The 12,911-nt window shown below is 41.5% G+C and overlaps 1 pseudogene; it reads right to left on the bottom strand.

Annotated features, from left to right (window-relative positions):
• The window catches only part of LOC136479778 (probable cinnamyl alcohol dehydrogenase 1), a 36,594-nt pseudogene that overhangs the window by 219 nt on the left and 23,464 nt on the right, over positions 1-12,911 (bottom strand).

Below are 12,911 nucleotides of genomic sequence, written 5' to 3'. Positions count from 1 at the left end.
CTTCTGCTACCACATTTATATATTTTCACTACACGAGTGTCAAAACAGAGAATTACCAAGATTGAGGCTTGCAGGATGCATTTTCATCTCACTTGGAAAGCACACTATTGTCATCACACCACCAAACTTAAGGAGTGAGAGATATGGATCAAATGGATGATCACCAGAAGCTGTGTCAACTATGAAGTGCAGCGAGTTTTTCAGGGACTGCAAAAGCAAGAGATCAATATAGTCACAATCAATTTTCAGGTTAAGCAGAACAAACATTATTTAGCAACACATCTTTCTTTTCAGCATAAGAAAGCTATCCATGGTCATATACAGAACTGGTTGCCTGGAACTTAGGAATGAAAGATAGTGTTCTGCTGGCCTATTTTTTATCGAGTGAAAATAATGTGATATGCTTGTATATTTGACAATAAAATGCAGAAAAAAAATCTTCCCACCAAAAGGTTGTGTCATACCGACTTTATTGTTGTTTTGCTACTAATACAAAGTTATGTGACCATTATCAACAAGAAAAACATGGCATCTTCCGTCCTTTCCGAAATGCAATATATTTTAGTTTTGTCCTAAGTGAAATTTCTCTAATTTTGACCATGTTTATAGAAAATATATATTAACACCTACAATACCAAATAAGTGCAATATCAAGACATATTCCATGGTGGATTCAATTTAATGCTGTTGGTACTGGTGCATTTTTTTATCAACTTGATCAAAATTAGAGAAATCTGACTTAGGACAAAGCTAAAATGTCTCATATTATGGAACAGATCAAGTACTAAGGTATGTTGAAACTGTGCAATGTGTGGTACCTCCATCTGCTGTGTGTCTGATGATATAACAAAATTATCTGCTCCAAGGACGCTGATGGCTTCATCTCTCTTTGATTCACTTGTACTGAAAATTGTGACCTTAAGACCAAAGGCTCTACCAAATTTCACTGCCATGTGACCCAGACCACCCAGTCTAATGACTCCTAGCAACTTTCGAGGTTGGTTCATGTTGTGCCGCACCATTGGAGTATAAACAGTGATTCCAGCACATAGAAGAGGTGCCGCCTTTGCCAAATGGTAGCCATCGGGTATTTTGAAACGGTACCTAAAATGTTAATTAATCAACAGAAAGTTTTACCTTATCAGAAAAGCTGTACTGAACTTGAACCAGCATCAAGGTATAACTACTTATATGGGCCCTATATATTATTCTTTCATCATTTATTGATTTTGGTAAAAATGGTTGGACAACAATAATACAATTTTACTCACCTCCCATAAGAGACTACACAGTATGATTAAATAAGAAAATGAAATTATAGTGGAACAAAATAAATTAGGAGCCTGTTTTCATCCCTAAAATTAGCTTTTATCAATTTAGAAGTTCTTGTTTGAACAGCCAACTAAAATGGTACTGCCTTACCTTTCATGGACTACAATATGAGTGGAGTAACCCCCCTTTGTGATAGTTCCATCAGTATCAGTTCTGTTGAAAGTAAAAACTGTTTCTGTGCTGTAATTCTCTAGAGAGTTGTTGCAGTTCTCACAATCCCTACATGAGTTCACATAGGTTCCCACACCTACATGGTCACCCACTTTAACTCCTTTGATCTGCACCAACATCAGTTACAACCCCAGCTATCTCATGCCTGCACAAATCAATAACATTGACAAATATACAGTACAAACACCACGTTTAGCCAATAGGCAGCACTTCCTAACAATTTGTTTTTTTACTCTGAGGGATTCAATGTACATATTGATCTAAAAAGCTTACCCAGGAACCAAAGGATATTTGAATTATTGTGCTTATTTTGTGTAGAAATAATGTCAGCATAATAGACTCCACAGTATATGATCTTCAGTGAAACGTCGCTGCTTTGCACTGCTCTGCAAATTATCATACACATAGTACCTCCCATAAGAAGACGTTATGAGAATGAAACCAATAAGCTAGCTGCACAAAAGACAAGCATGTTGCTATTTGCACTCAAATTTCTGCAATCCCATGGACCCAATATATGCCCCGTAGTAAGCATCAACTTCAGTATTTACTTAGTTTGACACACTGTCACGGGTTCATAACCGTGGCGAGCATCGTGGTTATTCGTCAGAAGTCGATGTGTGGGTCTCCGGTGGCTCGGCCACTCAAAACACAAGAGAGACACGGCGATCTATCCTAGTTCGGGCTTCTGAGCTCTATGCCCAGCAGTGAGGTGTTCTTCATGTTAAGGAGCACCCAAATCGGTGGTTGCAACAATGGAGATCGAGAGTTTAGCGGGGGATCGCTCGGTGCTATCCTACGGCTCGTCGGAGGTGTTCATCCGCAGCGAGTAAGGAACCGGCCTTCTCTAGCTGGGTTGTCGAATTGGCCTAGTTGGGGATTGTCTACTATTCGATCCTCTCCTCTTCTCTTCTCTTTTTCTTCCAGGAGCTGACCCTCCCCTTATATCCTAAGGAGGGGTCGGGTGCAAGTTGGTTTTGGGTTCGAGTCTATGGTGTACGTACGCCGGGTGTAGGAGTATGCTGCCGCGGTGTGTATGGACCTTGCCTTCGTCCCGTAGGGAGGAGTCGATGGAGCTGCAGCCACTGCCTGACATTGCTGCCACCGCCTGGCACTTGACCATCAGGGGCTGTCTGCTCCGGTGTGGCCTCCCTCGGGTGAACCTTCTCGAGGCTTCCTTGGCTATGAAGGAGCCCCAGGTCACTTGTCCTAGTGTGTCACGCCGGTTGTGTGACCCTGTAGAAGGAGTGGCCAATAGAGCCTCGCGCCCGTTGAACACGCAAGAGCTATGGAATCTCCGTACTTGTCGGGCCTCTCAAAGCCCTATGTTTGGTTTTGGCTAATTGAGACAACCAAGTGAACTAACCCTATGCTCTAGTGTTGTTTATGAGATAGGTTGGTTCACATCCAAGGCGGAGCAAGGATGGCACTCAAGGTGATGGAGATGGCCAATTGACGATCAAGTGCTCCAAACTTGGAAAAGAAGAAAGAGAAAAACAAAATGCAAGGGCTCAAGGCAAAGGTATAAGCTAGGGCATTTTGTTTGCCAGTCAAGACGCAATAAGAGTGCATGATAGCGTTTAGGATAGATAGCCATACTATAAAGAGGGGAAAACTCGAAGTGAAATGCAGTTATCTAAGTGTCACTAGGTGAACTAACACTTTGCATGTGCATTAGGACCTAGTGAGCTAACAAAACCTTGTGAAAATGCTTTGGAAGATGCTAACTCATGTACACAAGTGATGGAAACACTTTGGAGTTAGCACATGAGGAAAAGGGTTGATGAAATAGAAAAGAAGGTGGCTCTGCGTAGCGTCGGACCTTGATAAGGTAAAGCATCGGACCATTGGAGGCAAGGTCCAACGCCTAACCCTAACTGCGCAGAGAGGATGAGAGCACGCGAGAGCGTCGGAGCATGGTGAAGTACACCATTGAACTATATCGTGGCTCTATTCACCATGGTCAGCTGAGTGGGCACGTGTGAAAGGTCCTAATGGCTAGAGGGGGGGTGAATAGCCTATTAAAAATTTCTACAACAACACTTAACAAATTGGTTAGACAATTATGAGGCAAAGCGAGTGTTGCGCTAGCCTACTAAAAATGCAAGCCACCTACCAAAATTCTAGTTTATATAGTTTCTATTCACACAATAGCTATGACACTACACAAAGTTAGTGTGCTCTCAAAAGCTAACTAAAGAGCCACACCAACCAAACTAACAAGCTCTCACAACTAACTACACTAAAGAGCTTGACAACTAGTTTGCGGTGATGTAAAGAGAGTGAGCAAGAAGGTTATACCGCTGTGTTGAGGAGTGAACCAATCAATCACAAGAATGAGTATCGATGAAGACCAATCACCTCGGAATCAAATGATGAACACAATGATTTTTTACCGAGGTTCACTTGCTGGCCGGCAAGCTACTCCTCGTTGTGACGATTCACTCACTTGAAGGTTCACGCGCTAATTGGCATCACACGCCAAACCCTCAATAGGGTGCCGCACAACCAACACAAGATGAGGATCACATAAGCCACGAGCAATCCACTAGAGTACCTTTTGGCTCTCCGCCGGGGAAAGGTCAAGAACCCCTCACAATCACCACGATCGGAGCCGGAGACAATCACCAGCCTCCGCTCGACGATCCTCGCTGCTCCAAGCCATCTAGGTTGTGGCAACCACCAAGAGTAACAAGCGAATCCCACAGCGAAACACAAACACCAAGTGCCTCTAGATGCAAACACTCAAGCAATGCACTTGGATTCACTCCCAATCTCACAAAGATGATGAATCAATGATGGAGATGAGTGGGAGGGCTTTGGCTAAGCTCACAAGGTTGCTATGTTAATGCAAAATGGCCAAGGGTGTGAGCTTGAACTGGCCATGGGGCTTAAATAGAAGCCCCCATGAAATAGAGACGTTGTACACCTTCACTGGGCACAACGTGGGGTGACCGGACGCTCCGGTCATATTGACCGGACGCTGGACCTCAGTGTTCGGTCACACGATGCGTGCCACGTGTCCCCTCTCTTCAAATACTGTACACCCGATCTCAATGGTAATATAGTGACCGGATGCTGTGGCTTAAAGTGACCGGACACTGAAACCCAGCGTCCGGTCGTTTCCAGTAAGCATCTAGAGACGACTTTTCATTCGGTCACCCTTGACCGGACACAACCAGCATCCGATCAGTCACCTTGATCACTGTGCTGCCACGTCAGCAGGACCAGACGCAGCCTTCCAGCATCCGGTCAGTTTGAGACCCAGTGTCCGGTCGAAGACTGATGCCGGCGTCTTCGCTGCTACAATTGACCGGACGGGCCGGTCCCTCTGAGACCAGCGTCCCGTCACTTTGTGACCAGTGTGACTAACTCCTTTTCACTTCTATTTTCTTCACCCTTGCTCAAATGTGCCAACCACCAAGTGTATCACCTTGTGCACATGTGTTAGCATATTTTCACAAATATTTCCAAGGGTGTTAGTATTCCACTGGATCCTAAATGCATATGCAATGAGTTAGAGCATCTAGTGGCACTTTGATGACCGCATTTCGATACGAGTTTCACCCCTCTTAATAGTACGACTATCAAACCTAAATGTGATCACACTCTCTAAGTGTCTTGATCACCAAAACAAAATAGCTCCTACAATTTATACCTTTGCCTTGAGCTTTTTGTCTTTCTCTTTCTTCTTTTCAAGTCCAAGCACTTGATCATCACCATGGCATCACCATCATCATGTTATGATCTTCATTTGCTTCACCACTTGGAATGTGCTACCTATCTCATGATCACTTGATAAACTAGGTTAGCACTTAGGGTTTCATCAATTCACCAAAACCAAATTAGAGCTTTCAATCTCCCCCTTTTTGGTAATTGATGACAACCCTTATACAAAGATATGAATTAAAATTCAATTGAATCCATGTTGCTTGCTCAAGCATATTTTCTATATGTAAAAGGATATGGACAAGTTTCATGAATTTCAAATGGTAGCAATTGCTCCCCCTACATATGTGCTAAGAGTTTGGATTGTAGCTTGCACATATGCTTAGATAGGAAATATAGGAGACAATGTCTACCAAATGATGCTAAGGTATAAAAGATGGACTTTTGAAGCATGATACCAATCGGAGTGCACCATTATACCATACTTAGCACCATAGTTAGCTAGATACCACTTGGAAACTATTGGAATTGAAATTACTAGATAACCTATACATGCTAGATTTTCATTTTATCATTCAAACCTACAACTAGCATACATCACACAAGCATGGATATTGAAATTTAAAACTTGTGCCATGCAAGCAAACATATGAAATGCACATTCAAATGCACCATATAAGTTCATGAGCTTGCTCCCCTACTTGTGTGCTCAAAATTTTAATTGATCTCTTTCCTTTGTCATATCTCTCCCCCTATGTCAAATTCTCCCTTATCACTTATATCTTTATTTCTCTCCCCTTTGTTGTCTTTTTCACTATCTTTGTACACTATTTTCTCATATCTTTATTTCTCTCCCCTTTGTTGTCTTTTTCACTATCTTTGTACACTATTTTCTCCCCCTTTGTCATCAATGACCACAAAGGTTCAAAATGTAGATAGGTTGAGATTATCAATGTCAATCAATGGGGTGAGGATTATTTTCCCAAATTTGGTCCAATCTAGATCATTTGCCAAAGATATTTAACTCGGTTTGATCCAAGGACAAGCTTCTTCACACCTCCAAATAAGGGTTATCTTGTACCATGTTGAGTTAAATACTTAGAGCTTATTTTCTAGATCAAACACTAGGTTTACAAGCCCACAAACATGTCATATGCTACCACTAGATCAAATTAAGCATACAAGCAATAGTGGTACCATACAATCATCAAATTCATTTGATTTTCATGAATGAGCCTATTAAATGTTAAAAATGTCTAGATGCATTAAACATGTCCTTAGCAAGGATGTATGCCATGCCAATCAACTTTTTACCTTTGATTGCTCAAAGGAGAGGTATGTCATATAAGTGGGGGTGCATCAACACATATTTGTGAAATCCAATATGTTCAACTCATTCCTTAGCTTGCAAAACCTTTTCTCATCCAATGGCTTGGTGAATATATCGGCAAATTGATCTTCGGTGCCTACACTCTCAATGCAAATGTCCCCTTTTTGTTGGTGATCTCTTATGAAATGGTGGCGGACATCAATGTGCTTTGTTCTTGCATGTTTTACCAGATTATTTGTTAATTTGATTGCACTTTCATTGTCACATAGTAATGGCACTTTCTTGAACTTGATTCCAAAATCACTCAAAGTGGCCTTCATCCAAAGAACTTGTGCACAACAGCTACCAGCGGATATGTATTTGGCTTCGGCGGTTGATAATGCAACACTATTTTGCTTCTTTGATGACCATGAAACAAGTGATCTTCCCAACAATTGGCATGTGCCTGAGGTGCTCTTTCTTTCAACCTTGCATCCCGCATAATCTGAGTCAGAGTAACCAACTAGCTCAAACTTTGCTCCTTTGGGATACCACAAACCAACATTTTGTGTATGCTTCAAGTACCTCAATATTCTCTTTGTAGCCTTCAAATGACTTTCCCTGGGTGAGGCTTGAAATCTTGCACACATGCATACACTAAACATGACATCCGGCCTTGATGCGGTCACATAGAGTAGGTTTCCAATCATAGATCGGTACAACTTTTGATCCACCATATTATCACTTGCATCACTATCCAAGTTGCCATTTGTTCCCATTGGTGTACTAATGGCTTTGCAATCACTCATGCCAAACTTCTTGATCATGTCCTTTATATACTTGGCTTGACTCATAAATGTACCATTCTTCAATTGCTTGATTTGAAGACCAAGGAAGTAACTCAACTCTCCAATCATGGACATCTCAAACTCATTAGCCATCATCTTTCCAAATTCTTCACAAAAGTCTTGATTGGTTGATCCAAATATGATATCGTCAACATAGATTTGCAACACAAATAAATCTTTTCCAATCTTCTTGATGAAAAGAGTGGTGTCAACCTTGCCCATTGTGAACCCTTTAGAGAGTAGGAAGTCCCTCAATCTCTCATACCATGCTCTAGATGCTTGCTTCAAGCCATACAATGCCTTCTTCAACTTGTATACATGGTTGGGCTTCTCATCATCTTCAAAACTGGGGGGTTGCTTAACATATACTTCTTCATTGATGTAGCCATTGAGAAATGCACTCTTAACATCCATTTGATAGAGTTTGATGTTGTGGGCACAAGCATAGGCTAGCAAGATTCTAATTGCTTCCAATCTAGCAACCGGGGCATATGTTTCTCCAAAGTCAAGACCTTCAACTTGTGTATAGCCTTGTGCTACCAATCGTGCTTTGTTCCTTACTACTATCCCATCTTGATCTTGCTTGTTTCTAAAGATCCATTTGGTTCCAATCACATTGTGTCCCTTTGGTCTTTCTACCAATTCCCATACTTGATTTCTTGTGAAGTTATTCAATTCTTCATGCATAGCATTCACCCAATCAACATCCTTTAATGCTTCATCTATCTTCTTTGGTTCAATGGATGACACAAATGAGAAGTGCTCACAAAATGAAGCCAATCTTGATCTAGTTTGCACACCTCTTGAAATATCACCAATGATAGTGTCCAATGGATGATCCCTTGCAACATTGGTTGGTTGGAGGATTGGAACTTGATTGCTTGCACTTGCTTGATCATTTGGTTGAGATGATGTACTAGCCACTTGATCTTGTTCATAATCATGAGATTCACTTGTAATAGCTTGATTTGTATCATCTTGCACATTGGAGTTAGAGAGCACTTGCACTTGATCATCTTCATCATCATCACTTGCCTAGGCCTCAATTCACCAATATTTATGTTCTTCATGGCATTTGAAAGTTGAATGCCTCTAACATCTTCCAAGTTCTCATTCTCTACTTCTGAACCCTTGGTTTCATCAAATTCAACATCATGAACTTCCTCAAGATTACCACTATCCAAATTCCAAACTCTATATGCTTTGCTTGTAGTGGAATAACCAAGTAGGAATCCTTCATCACATTTCTTGTCAAACTTGCCCAATCTAGTGCCTTTCGTCAAGATATAGCATTTGCAACCAAAGACCCAAAAATATGCAATGTTGGGCTTTCTACCATTCAAGAGCTCATATGGTGTCTTCTCTTTCAATGGGTGACAATAGAGACGGTTGCTACAATAGCAAGCCGTGTTGATAGCTTCGGCCCAAAAGGATTGACTCACATTGTACTCACTAAGCATAGACCTTGCCATATCAATGAGTGTTCTATTCTTCCTCTCAACAAGGCCATTTGATTGAGGTGTGTACTTGGCCGAGAATTGATGTCTAATTCCAAATTCATCACACAACTCATCAATTCTAGTGTTCTTGAACTCACTACCATTGTCACTTCTAACTCTTTTGATGGTTGTTTCAAACTCATTGTGAATGCCCTTGACAAATGATTTGAATGTTGCAAATACATCACTTTTGTCCACTAGAAAGAATACCCATGTGTATCTAGTGTAGTCATCCACTATCACAAAGCCATATTTGTTTCCACCAATGCTAGTGTATTGTGTTGGCCCAAATAAGTCCATGTGCAATAACTCAAATGCTTTACTAGTGCTCATCATGCTTTTCTTAGGGTGGGTGTTTCCAACTTGTTTGCCGGCTTGACAAGAGCTACAAAGATTATCCTTTTCAAACACAACATCTTTCAAGCCTTTAACCAAGTCATGCTAAACAAATCTATTTAATTGTTTCATTCCAATATGACCAAGCCTTCTATGCCATAACCAACCCATGCTAGACTTAGTGAACAAGCATGTAGATAATCTAGCTTCACTAGCATTGAGATCAACCAAGTATAGATTCTCATATCTAAAGCCTTTGAAGATCAAGTTAGAGCCATCTACACTTATGATCTCTACATCATCTACCCCAAATATGCATTTGAATCCAAGATCACACAATTGAGCCACAGATAGCAAATTGAAGTTCAAGCTCTCTACTAGTAACACATTGGATATGCTCATGTCATTGGATATTGCAATCTTACCAAGTCCTTTGACCTTGCCTTTGCCATTGTCACCAAATGTGATACTTTCATAACCATCATTGCCATTGGTGTTGATTGAGTTGAACATTCTTGCATCACCGGTCATGTGTTGAGTGCACCCACTATCAAGAACACAATGCCTTCCTCCGGCTTTGTAATTGACCTATAAAAGAAGATCAATTCCTTTTAGGTACCCAAACTTGCTTGGGTCCTTGAAGGTTAGTCACTAAACTCTTTGGTACCCAAATGGCTTTCTTCTTTGAGCCTATCCATGGTTTACCAATGAACTTAGCCTTTACACCATTTGCACCCTTGGTAAGCAAATAGAAAGAATCAAGCTTAATGGAGGATACATTAGCTTGTGACTTCTTGTTCATGCACTTTTGTTTTACATGACCAACTTGCTTGCAACTAATGCAAAACCAACCATTGTTCTTCACAAAACTAGTCTTGTGAGGAGCAAAGGTCGCCTTGCCTTTCTTGGGGATATAGCCCAATCCCTCTTTGTAGAGAGAAGCTCTTTGGCTACCCAAGAACATAAGCAAGCGGTCCTCACCACCATAAGCCTTAGCCAAGGTGTGAGTGAGCTTGTTGACCTCCTTCTTGAGATTCTCATTCTCAACCACTAGTGAGGCATCACAAGTGAGACCATCACTACTAGATGAGGTGGAAGTAGAAGTACTACAAGAAGGGTTAGTGGGAGGAACAATGATAGGCATAGATAGTGATTCATCAATTATATCACAAGTTAATCCTACATGACAAGTTTCAACATGCTTCTTTTTATTTTGCTCATTAAGCAAAGATGAATGGGCCTTTTCAAGCTTCTTGTGATCCTTGTCCAGCTTCTCATGGGATTCCTCTAGCCTCTCATGAGTTGCTTTGAGCTCATCAAGGGCTTGCTTAAGGGATTTTACCTCCTTATTCAAGCTCTTGCATTATCTTCTCTTAATGTCAAAGTGTTCTGTAGCATCTTCAAGCATGTCAAATAATTCATCTTTAGTAGGTTCATCATCACTATCACTATCATTCTCATTATCATGTTCATTATCACTTCCATCATCACAAATTTGTACCTTAGAGGCCTTAGCCATCAAGCATGATGGAGTGTCGAAGAGAGAAGGCTTCTCATTGATAGCAATGCTTGCAAGTGCCTTCTTCTTGGTGGTCTTGTCATCATCACTATCATCATCATCACTTGAGGAAGCATCACTATCCCAAGTGACCACATATGAACCACCCTTCTTCTTCTTGAAGGTCATCTTGTCCTTCTTCTCTTTCTTTTCCTTCTTGTCCTTCTTCTTGTTCTTCTTGTTGTCATCATCATTGTCGCTATTGTATGGACATTGAGCAACAAGATGATCTTTGCTTCCACATTTGAAGCACCTCCTTGACTCTTCCTTGTTCTTGGATGAAGATTTCTTTCTTCTAGCATGATAGCCTTTCTTCACCATGAACTTCCCAAATCTCTTGAGAAAGAGAGTCATCTTCTCATCATCATCATCATCCTATGAATCATCATCTTCACTTGATGTTCCTTGTTTTGCCTTCCCCTTGGATGATGTGGCCTTGAATGCCACACTCTTCTTATTCTCCTCGTTCTTCTCATCTTTCTTATCCTTCTTTTATTCCTTCTCATCGTCATCTCTATATGTGTCATCGGTCATTATATCTCCCAATACTTGGTTTGATGTCATTGTGTCCAAATCACTCCTCACTAGAATAGTGACCAATGTGCCAAATCTTGAAGGCAAGCATCTCAAGAACTTGTGGGAGAAGTCCTTGTCCTTCACCTCTTCTCCAAGTGCTTTGAGATCATTGACAAGCACTTGAAGCCTATGGAACATCTCCGACACACTCTCATCCTCCTTCATCTTGAAGCTTGCAAACTTCTCTTTGAGAATGTATGCCTTTGCACCCTTCACGGCTTGAGTGCCCTCAAATGATTCCTCCAATTTCTTCCATGCCTCATGAGCTCTCTCAATATTCTTGATTTGCTCAAAAGTTCTCTCATCCAAAGCATCATGGATAGCACTAAGAGCAATGTCATTATTTTGGAGTAGCATTTCTTCGGCGGTGGTGGGAGCCTCTTCATCCTCAATCTCAATCTTGGTCTCCACCACATTCCAAACTTCCTATTAATTGATTTGATATAAGTTGTCATCTTAGCCTTCCAATAGGGATAATTTGAGCCATCAAATTGGTGTGGCTTCTTGGTGTTGTTGATTTGAGCCATTTTTACACCGAAGGTTATTAAGCCTCAAATCACGGTGACCTCGGCTCTGATACCACTTCAAAGGTCCTAATGGCTAGAGGGGGGGTGAATAGCCTATTAAAAAATTCTACAACAACACTTAACAAATTGGTTAGACAATTATGAGGCGAAGCGAGTGTTGCACTAGCCTACTAAAAATGCAAGCCACCTACCACAATTCTAGTTTATATTGTTTCTATTCACACAATAGCTATGACACTACACAAAGTTAGTGTGCTCACAAAAGCTAACTAAAGAGCTACACCAACCAAACTAACAAGCTCTCACAACTAGCTACACTAAAGAGCTTGACAACTTGTTTGCCGTAATGTAAAGAGAGTGAACAAGAAGGTTATACCGCCACGTCGAGGAGTAAACCAATCAATCACAAGAATGAGTATCGATGAAGACCAATCACCTCCTAATCAAATGATGAACACAATGATTTTTTACCGAGGTTCACTTGCTTGTCGACAAGTTACTCCTCGTTGTGGCGATTCACTCACTTGGAGGTTCACACACTAATTGGCATCACACGCCAAACCCTCAATAGGGTGCTGCACAACCAACACAAGATGAGGATCACACAAGCCACGAGCAATCCACTAGAGTACCTTTTGGCTCTCCGCCAGGGAAAGGTCAAGAACCCCTCACAATCACCATGATCGTAGCCAGAGACAATCACCAACCTCCGCTCGATGATCCTCACTACTCCAAGCTGTCTAGGTGGCGGCAACCACCAAGAGTAACAAGCGAATCCTACAGCAAAACACGAACACCAAGTGCCTCTAGATGCAAACACTCAAGCAATGCACTTGGATTCATTCCCAATCTCACAAAGATGATGAATCAATGAAGGAGATGAGTGGTAGGGTTTTGGCTAAGCTCACAAGGTTGTTATGTTAATGCAAAATGGCCAAGGGTGTGAGCTTGAACCGGCCATGGGGCTTAAATAGAAGCCCCCATGAAATAGAGCCGTTGTACCCCTTCACTGGGCACAACGCGGGGTGACCGGACGCTCCGGTCATATTGACCAGACGCTGGACCTCAGCGTATGGTCACGTGATG

This window comes from Miscanthus floridulus, chromosome 9, assembly GCF_019320115.1.
Source record: "Miscanthus floridulus cultivar M001 chromosome 9, ASM1932011v1, whole genome shotgun sequence".
Classification (NCBI taxonomy): Eukaryota; Viridiplantae; Streptophyta; class Magnoliopsida; order Poales; family Poaceae; genus Miscanthus; species Miscanthus floridulus.
Note: the sequence above shows the minus strand (reverse complement) of the source record. Positions and strands in the feature narration are given on the sequence as shown.